The sequence below is a fragment of the Pimephales promelas genome, chromosome 2, assembly GCF_988280905.1.
Source record: "Pimephales promelas chromosome 2, fPimPro1.hap1.1, whole genome shotgun sequence".
In the NCBI taxonomy this organism is placed as follows: domain Eukaryota; kingdom Metazoa; phylum Chordata; class Actinopteri; order Cypriniformes; family Leuciscidae; genus Pimephales; species Pimephales promelas.
The window spans coordinates 8351689-8362093 of record NC_142770.1 but is presented as its reverse complement, the minus strand read 5'-3'; the positions used below and the strand labels follow the sequence as shown (position 1 = coordinate 8362093).

The following is a 10405-nucleotide window of genomic DNA, read 5'->3' as shown; positions in this document are numbered from 1 at the left end:
ACTAAAATGCATGTTTTAACTGGAAGCAACTTGCACTGATAAATGTTTTTTATGCACACCTTTAATGTTTTTTTAAGGCACGATCGTAAGAGCTAAAATGTCCCTATTTAAACAAGACCTTCTCCTTGCTTAGTCTAACTACAGCCTCAAAGTTTAGCATACATACATATTGGGTACATCTTTGTATGAAGCAAACATAAAAAAATGCTTTTTTTCTGTCTATGTGGTGCACCAGGATCACTTTTAATATTCAGAAAGACTAGCATTCCAACCATTTAGCATTTATTAGTAATGTGCTCACTGCTTTTAAAGGAAAAGTTTGCCTAAAAGTTTTAATTTACTCACCCTTATTTTTTTTAAACCCTAGCTTATCAGCCATCTAGATCAGCTAATGACCATAAAGTGCAATATAGCCGTTTTAAACCAGCTACCACCTAGTCCCGCGGGATTTCAGCAGGGTTGGGGAGTTTTTAATCCTTTCAAGACAAATTAAATTCAGACATTTTCCAGAAATCATTTTTTTTTTTTCCCTAATAAATGTCAGACAAAATGCCATTGTCATAAAACGTTCAACTATTTTCAGATGCTACAAACAGTTTTCAGATGCACACAGTTATGTGACAGTTTGTATTTATTGAAATGTTTTCTACTTTACCACATAACACAGAAAATTACCATGGTTTTAAGATATAGTACCATGATTATACTCTTAATTTTTGGATATATATTATATTCATACCCAGGGTTATGTTATACTGGCAGCTAGCAGCTAGTAAAAAGTAGCTAGCTACCAAGCTAACGCCTGCTGATGTGTAAATAAGTGGTTTCAAATCCTATTTATTGGATTTTATTCCTGAATATTCAGTTGTGTTGTCCTTGGATTGGATTTGATGCGTTTTATATCATGTGAATGTGATATTAGCAAGCAGCAAAGACTAAATGTGATATCTGTTTTGAAGTTTAGGAAGCTAAAAGTTAGCTAAACATTCAGTGAGGTGAATATTAGCTTGTATTTTTTTTTTTTTTTTTTTTTTTTTTTTACAGCACCTAACCAAGTAAAAACATTGTTTATGATTCAATATTCTGGCATTTATCATACTACCATAGTATTGCTGATCTGATTCACCGATACCATGGTATCACCACAGTATTTTTTGTAAAGGATGTTGTCTTTGTCTCTCGCCGCCTGGCTCTGGCCCCAGACTGAGGTGTCTGCTCATGTTTGGGAGTGAGGATGAGTCTAGTCATCTCCTCTCCGGGAACCCGCGGGCTCCTGTGCACTGTCTGCTTGACTCTCACGCAAGGCTGTCTGTCATGTCCCTGCGCTACACACCCCAAAAACAGAAAAAGAGCAAAATTTCATTTATTGTTGCCCAGCGGTTCATTTACAGCGAAGGAAGGTGATGTTTCTATCCAACCTTCGCTTTCCCAGGCCTGGCATCTCTTCACGACGTGTTAACAATGTTGCACGTCTATTTAGAGTTTTGTTAGCCAATAAATGTGCACACCGCAAAGCCAGTTTCCCAGACACTGATTAAGTTTAGTTCTAGGCTAAATTGTGCTATCAACAGGGATTTTTCTTTAAAAGTAAAGAACTTGGGTCGTTTTCACAGATAATTGAACTTCTTATTCTGAACCGCTTTCTTTTCCTCAGTACATTAGCATCAACACTAGCACTGTGCTAGCATTAGCCATTTCAGTAACAACACAGCACTCAGTACAAACTCATTTGAGAAAATGGCAGCAGTTGATCACTTCGAGTCTGCATGGGTCAACTAGTTAGAGATTGGTCTTTCCCTCAGATATTAAACTGTTTTGTTTTATTGTCTTTGGTATTTTCAATGATTTCATGGCCACTTCACTCCAAATCGCTAAGAAAGACTGTTGTTACACAAGACACTTTTACATCCTCTCTCTTTTTCTCAACTGCCTTCAGTCTGCCAATAGCTATTAGTTCAACTACATCTCTCCAGCCTCTCTTTTCATTCCAGCTCAATTGATTTTTTTTTTTTTTTTCAGTTTGCTGATGAAAGGGCCGACCGGTGCTATCATAATTCAATGCAGGCCTCTGAAAGTAGGTGACTGAGGACCACTGTGTGTAACACTTGATTCTGGCCTACCATCTTACCCTTCAAATCAAGTTATTGTATTTCCAGTGTCATAGAAACAAAATTAAACCTCCCTCCCTTCTTTCTTTCTTTCTTTCTTTCTTTCTTTCTTTCTTTCTTTCTTTCTTTCTTTCTTTCTTTCTTTCTTTCTTTCTTTCAAAACACCCTTTTAAACACTCTGTAAATTCTACTGCTTTTGGTCTGTGATCTTTTTCCCCCCAATTTAACTGTGTAAAGCAATTTTGAGCTTTGAAAAGGCACTATAAAATAATATTATTATTATTTGTAGAAGCCTGTTAATTGAAATTTTGTGATTTTAATTTCTCCCAAAATTTTCTTGCATTACAAAAAAATGAAAACACAAGACAGAATGCAGGAATCAAATTGTACAAGCAAGTCTCAAATTTTAGAGTTAAAAAAGAGCATTTGAGGCAAACCTCAAAGAAAATTGATAGCAAATAAACCAGCTCATATCATATTTGTTTATATAATATTTCATATTAATTCTCTGAATGTTAAGCACCTTCTTATCTAAAATGCTTATTCACTGGTCAGTCATACAGTGTTAATATTATTACTATAGTAGTATTATAATATTCATATTTTTAACTTTTATTTTTATATTTTCAGTTTTCATTTTAAATTTAAAATCTTGTTTTGTGTCTTTTTAGTTATCTCTAATTAGCTTTATGTTTTATTTTAGTATTTGTTTATTTTAGTAGCCTAATTCTTCGATTTATATTAGGCCTATTTGAGTTATTAATATTTCATAATTCATCTTACAGTTATCTAATTTATTTGATTGCTTTTCAGCTTTATTTCAACCAGAAACATTTTTTAATTTGAACGTTTAGTTGAAGTTTTAGTTAACCATATCAACACTGTATTTATCTAACACACACACACGCGCGCGCGCGCACAAGCACACATGGATTTGAAGCATGATATTCGACTGTTGCAGATCAGTGGGAGTCTCTGGGAGAGATTGGATATGGTGTTTGGGGACGAATGAAGGTAAAAGATCAATACTGGAATCAAAGGTGTGTGAAGAGCAGAAATATAGAGCGCGTGTGTGTCTCTCACACTTCCGCTAGTCCTGTTCCCATCTCGGTCTCGTTGATGGCTTGTCCAGTATCGTCCATGGCTTCACTCTCTCAGCAGGGGTCACAGCAGCAGGGGTTTGTGTCGTTTGTGTCGTTTGTGTGTGTGTGTGTGTGTGTGTGTGTGTGTGTGTGTGTGTGTGTGTGTGTGTGTGTGTGTGTGTGTGTGTGTGTGTGTGTGTGTGTGTGTGTGTGTGTGTGTGTGTGTGTGTGGAAGCAGGGCACAGTCTCAACTCTCAAGGGCGAGTCAGGACATTATGCCCGCGAGTTACCCCTTTATTCAGACCAGACTTTACCAACGGATATCATATATAAATATACTGTAAAAAATAATCCTGTAAAAAAAAAAAAAAAAAGGTAAATTAGCTTTATGGTTGACAGCATCATACCGTAAAAATACAGTGTCTTGCTGTTTTGGAAATTTACAGCTAAATAACGTATTGTCAGCTACATAAAACTTATAGTACTGTGCATGTCCGAGTTTTCATATACATTAACTAGATTTTTAAAAAGACATACTGTACCATCACTTCTTATGATTTCATGAATGAGGCGATACAAAAAAAAGTGGCTTGTATAGATTTTATAGTTTCTGTATTGAAGTCTATTAAGGGTACAATTTAACAGGTATATTTTGCTATTAAGCTACACTTCTGATGTATTTTGCTTTACATTCATACAGTAGGTCGTTTTCTGAGGGAGTTCAGGTATGCTGTACATTGACCTTTCCCGAGAACATACAGCAAGTGAATATTGGCCTTCAGCTTGTCCTCCGAGTCCCCGTGCCACAACGACTCCAGTCACAGTCACGGTCCGCCACGTTTCACAGGACACAGTGGAAAAACGAATATCAAATATTAATACAGCCCGTGTCCCAGAAGGCCAACCATGCCTCCCACTCCTCTAACCAGACTCCATCTCTTCTAGAAGATTCAATTGAATACTGTGCCCTTTTAAGACTTCCACCATATATGTAAATGACCTCTGTTCTTCTGTTACCACTAATGAGACTGACTGTTTGTGGCTCCTCTGACCAATAAACTATTTTATTTGGCATCTGCCCTTGGCCATTTTAATACTGTGGTATCCATTCCGACCTCTCCGTGGGATCTTAATTATGTGTAACGGGATCACTGTGTTCCTGTACTTCAGCAGTAATGACCGTTTTTTAGATTTCCAAGCTGAAATTAAATGATTATGATTCACCCGGACTTAAATGCCAGGTTATTAAGACTACAGCTGTGCTTTAATAGCAGCAATATCTTTATTAGGAGTTCTGATTAAGGTAATCATCACTATAACTACAACTCACCAAACCCTTTTCTGCAGGTTATACATCGATACGCCAGTAGGTGGCGACAAGACTGGATTTATGAGCGACAGATTAAATTCATCTTCTTTTGTGTTCAACAGAAGAAAGAAAATCTTACTGGGTTGGAACAACATGAGGGTGAGTAAATGATGACACATTTTTGTGGGGTGAACTATCCCTTTAAGGTGTTTTTTCTGTTGTTAACTTTCATAATGTAGTGACCTGAACACACCAGATGAGTCAGTCTCATGATTGTTCAAATGCTCAAAGGAAGCGTAAACAAGGAAAGAAAAGCAAAAGACTCACTCATAATATTTTGATAGGACTTGGACATTAACACTTGTCTTGACTGTACTGATTTGTCAACATATTTTAATACACACACATATTTATATACTATATAGTACTTATTTCCATATATTTATATTTTATTAACGGGGGCTGTCAAGAAAGATCCGAAAAATTGACAGGGGAAAGGAACTAGATGTTCCTCCTAAAATCGTTATTTCTTCCATCACTGCTTCTGTTTTATTGTGTTTTTGAGGATACGAAGCTTTCATTTTAATTGTTCAAATACTTACGTCAAGATCCATTAGTTTTGATGTTAACATTTCAGCGTTCTGCTACGCTCAGACGCTTGTGCTGTGCTATCCAGACAGTATTTATTCAAAACGAGCTCGATTCCCATTCTTAGTCATCCGAACTGGTTTCCCGAGGGGAAACTTACTCTGAAAAACAGGAAAATTGTTGCACAGTTCAAAGAGGACCTGTTTTAATCAATCCAACAGCTCCCATGAGCACAGAGTGGGGCCCCGGCAAATTCTTAGCTTGTACGTCACAGAATTTATTTCCTACAAAACGATTTAGTCTAAAGACTAAAGTCTGCTCTTATCTTAAGGTCACACACCTCTATGGAAAACAGCAGTGTGCAAGTTTATACAGAAGACAAACATGGAGCCACACTCAGGGTTTCTCTAACTTTGGGTGTTTTTCCCAGCTGTTGATTTTTATTGAAATCAACACATTTCAGCATTCTTCTTTACAAACATCAGAACCGTCTATTATGCTTTTTCGGATATTAGCTTTCATGTAGTTTGTAATATAGCTTTTTTGTGAAAGTAAAAGGTCTTCAAAGTTTCCAAAATCTTAATTTTATTTTTTTCTTAGTTATTGTCTCCCAAAAGAAAGAATCAAATCTAAACTGCCTGGAACGAGTTGTTAGTAATTCCAGTCTCAATTCCTGTTACAAACATATGTAGTTTTGAAACCAATTTGCATAATGGAAGCCTATGGTCTTCTTTGGTGCTGAGAAAGCTTTGGAGATGAAATCCAGATATGGTAATAGACTTTTAATTTCCAGCACGTGCTATAAGCAGTAGACCAATCACAACAGACTGGGTCATCTGACCAATCAGAGCAGAGTAGACCAATCACAACAGACTGGGTCATCTGACCAATCAGAGCAGAGTAGACCAATCACAGCAGACTGGGTCATCTGAGCGTCTGGGTCATCTGACCAATCAGAGCTGAGAAGTCCAATCACTACAGACTGGGTCATCTGACCAATCAGATCAGAGTAGACCAATCACAGCAGACTGAATCATCTGACCAATCAGAGCAGAGTAGTCCAATCACAACAGACTGGGTCCTCTGACCAATCAGAGCAGAGTAGTCCAATCACAACAGACTGGGTCATCTGACCAATCAGAGCAGAGTAGACCAATCACAACAGACTGGGTCATCTGACCAATCGGAGCTGAGTAGACCAATCACAACAGACAGGGTCATCTGACCAATCAGAGCAGAGTAGACCAATCACAACAGACTGGGTCATCTGACCAATCAGTGCAAACTAGACCAATCACAACAGACTGGGCCATCTGACCAATCAGAGCAGAGTAGACCAATCACAACAGACTGGGTCATCTGACCAATCAGTGCAAACTAGACCAATCACAACAGACTGGGCCATCTGACCAATCAGAGCAGAGTAGACCAATCACAGCAGACTGGGTCATCTGAGCGTCTGGGTCATCTGACCAATCAGAGCTGAGAAGTCCAATCACTACAGACTGGGTCATCTGACCAATCAGATCAGAGTAGACCAATCACAGCAGACTGAATCATCTGACCAATCAGAGCAGAGTAGTCCAATCACAACAGGCTGGGTCCTCTGACCAATCAGAGCAGAGTAGTCCAATCACAACAGACTGGGTCATCTGACCAATCAGAGCAGAGTAGACCAATCACAACAGACTGGGTCATCTGACCAATCGGAGCTGAGTAGACCAATCACAACAGACAGGGTCATCTGACCAATCAGAGCAGAGTAGACCAATCACAACAGACTGGGTCATCTGACCAATCAGTGCAAACTAGACCAATCACAACAGACTGGGCCATCTGACCAATCAGAGCAGAGTAGACCAATCACAACAGACTGGGTCATCTGAGCAATCGGAGCTGAGTAAACCAATCACAACAGACTGGGTCATCTGACCAATCAGAGCAGAGTAGACCAATCACAACAGACTGGGTCATCAGAGCAGAGTAGACCAATCACAACAGACTGGGTCCTCTGACCAATCAGAGCAGAGTAGACCAATCATAACAGACTGGGCCGTCTGACCAATCAGAGCAGAGTAGACCAATCACAACAGACTGGGTCACCTGACCAATCAGAGCAGAGTAGACCAATCACAACAGACTGGGTCACCTGACCAATCAGAGCAGAGTAGACCAATCACATCATACTGGGTCACCTGACCAATCAGGTCAGAGTAGACCAATCACAACAGACTGGCCCATCTGACCAATCAGAGCAGAGTAGACCAATAACAACAGATTGGGTCATCTGACCAATCAGAGCAGAGTAGACCAATCACATCAGACTGGGTCATCTGACCAATCAGAGCAGAGTAGTCCAATCACAACAGACTGCATCATCTGACCAATCAGATCAGAGTAAACAGTTAACAGGCCCCATTGAGTAAATAATATGGTCAATCATATCTTATATGGTCAATACTATCAATACTAAGTCAATGGGGTCCATCGACTGTTTGGTTACCGACATTCTTCAAAATATCTTCTTTTGTGTTGAGCAGAAATGAATTGCCTGTTTAAATGACAAACATTTTGGCCTTTAAGAAAATACCTCCACATAAATTGCGGGAAACATGTCTGTATGCAATATGCCACCGGTAATTTCCTGAATTTAATTAACCAAGACAAAAAAAAAAAAAAAAACACCCCAAAAAAATCTTTCTCCTTTGTGTAATTGTGTTTAGCATTTCTCTATCAATATGATTAAAGAAAAAATACAGCATCTCTCTAAGCATGTCTTTTTCATGTTTATTTGAATCTATCAAAGGCGCTAAGATTTACAGGTTACAGCTGTGCTGCAACCAATAATGGAAACAAAAGAGTGACTTTTTTGTTGTTTTTACTCTCTCTAAAATATCTTTCATCCCACACTGTTCATACTACAAACCTGAATAAGACTCAAATCATGTGACTCGTTGAGAAAAAATCCTTTAGCCACTTAACAACACATTAGCAACCAGACACAGAACAGCATAATTAGCATTATGCTAACAACCACTCAAAACCCTTCAAGAACATAAAAAAGTTTAAATAACACTGTTATCTTTTTAATTTCAAGCTCTGGAGTAAAATTCTCATCTAAACCGGCATTTCTTTTCAATTATAAGCAGAACTTGCTCAAAACAACATGGCTAACTCATACCAGATTGGCAGGCAGGAGAAAACTGCTAATGCCACTTTTCTCTCTCACAGGAGCATTGTGTGCCAATTTAGGACATTTTACACCACAGAAATTGAAGCTTTGTGGTCAAAACAGAGCGTTTCTGGATGTAGTGTACTCGATGCGAACTGCAGATGTAAACAAGTGAATCAATGCACAGGGCAACAGAAAAACGGGCTTTATCCTCGAAGGTAAACAGTGAGGGAAAATATCTTCTATCTTCTCTGTTTTTCTTCCAGCCAAACAGATGAGCAGTCAATTAGCGACGTCATCGTGATGGAGGCAGATGTGAGGCAGTCGACGGAGTCTAAATATTTGCCCATGACTTATTTCGTGTCCTCGCTGACCTTTCATTTTTGTTCCGTTCTTTGAACCATTTGTTTTTCAGGGTTGTTGTTGTTGGATGTTGCTGAAGTTTGTCAGGTTAACAACCTTTCCAGGCCTACTCCTTAAAGGTACAGTGTGTATTTTTTTTTACTGCTAAGCCTAACACAGCAAAATTGGCTCAACCAATAGAGTGCAACTGTGCCCACCCACTTTTTTTCCCATTCATTTCTCCCATAGGGATTTCAAAAAAGTCTTCACTAAAGCATTTTAAAGGCTAATTTATACTTCTGCGTAGGGTGCGCGCAGTAGGTACGGCGTAGCATACGCACAGACGCGTCCCATACCGCGTACCCTTCGCCATCGCCTCAAAAATGTAACTACACGTCGCAACGACGCGGACCGCAAGATCGGTGATTGGTCAGCTTGGTAGCATCGCATTTCCTCCTACGCATTTCCGCACGTACCTTCTCACGCATTTCCACCACTGTCTATGATTTCCACACGTACCATCTCCTCCGACGTCTTCTCTCATTTCTGCCTTTTAGTTTTAGTAGTTTCACTAAAATTAACTGTTTTTCCACCTCAATAAGCTCCAACTCCAACATGATCCACTCTCTTTCAGTCGCCATTGCTTGTAGTAACCTAGCCGTGAGGAATCTAAACACAGTGGAACATTAAAACCCTCTGCCGCCAACTAGCGTTTCGGAGCAGTACTGCAGAGCAACCAAGACCTGAACGCAGAAGTATAAATGCTCACAACGGCGTCGCCTACGTGCGTAGCCAACGCCGTACACTACGGCGTACCCTCGACGCAGAAGTATAAATTGGCCTTAAGCCATGAACCAAGCTACGAGCTGAAGTCTATCAGGGCCTTTAGCATTAGCATCTAGTTATACTGTATATTGTCTTTAATATTTCTTGGTTTGTACATTTAAAAATGTGTCAGCTTCAGTGTTTTACCTTTCTTATTATAGAGTGCCGAAGTTATCACGTCACTTTGTAGGCCAAAACGCGGAAGTGAGTTAGCATTTTAGCACTCTCGGTCCCCTCGCTCTAAAGTCTATGGGATTTTTGAATGGGTTTTTGCTAAATCGCCTGAAATAAGGTCTGTGGTGAACAAAGCCTCTAAATATTTTCACGTTTTGATCTAGAACACAGTTTGTTTTGTTTTTAAACTTTATATACTCTTCAAAATGTATACATTTTGGATTATCTTGTAAAGATTATCTTGATAGACCAAACGTGTAAGGGTCACAACTCTTTGTTGAACACAGATCTTATTTTTTGCGATTTTCCAAAGTCCGAAAAGATTTTCCGAGTTTTCCTACAAAAGTGATGTCATCACTTCGGCATTGTGGTTAATAATAGCCCAAATAGCATGCTACATGCTACTACCTACAGTATGCATAGTGTCTGAGGTAACGCATTACAAGTAACTTTAGTTGCGTAATCAGATTACTTTTTTCAAGTAACTAGAAAAGTAACTTTTAACAGTAACTTTCCACAACACTGCCTATGCACATAAGCATATCATCCAAGCTCTTTTGCGTTATTTTCAATGTTGGGACACACTTATCCTAAGAACTAGCAGGTATGCAACAAAAATTTATAAATGTTGTCTGTCATAGCATTCAGACAAAAATCTTTTACCTGTAAACGTAAAAAGCATATGGTTTCCAGTTTAAATACAGTGAGTCAGGGTTATGTATACAGTGGCTTTCCTCTCCTCTAGTAACCTTTTTCTTTGTCACTTTCAATCCTCTTTTCCCCTGCAGTAAAACACGAGGGGTGT

General features: G+C 39.0%; 1 protein-coding gene across 8 annotated transcripts in view; it reads left to right on the top strand.

Moving 5' to 3' along the window:
- The first annotated feature begins 3029 nt into the window (after positions 1-3029).
- The window catches only part of LOC120486434 (uncharacterized), a 17407-nt gene continuing 10031 nt past the window's right edge, over positions 3030-10405 (top strand). For 2 of the 8 annotated variants that reach the window (XM_089134426.1, XM_039682474.2), the window contains exons 1-3: positions 3030-3122; positions 4538-4658; positions 8675-8741. The gene's annotated coding sequence lies outside the window, so the exon portion shown is untranslated. Of the gene's footprint in view, positions 3123-4537; positions 4659-7802; positions 8575-8674; positions 8742-10405 lie in introns of those variants that run through there. The other 6 variants (XM_089134435.1, XM_089134428.1, XM_089134446.1 and 3 more) reach the window with 3 other exon arrangements.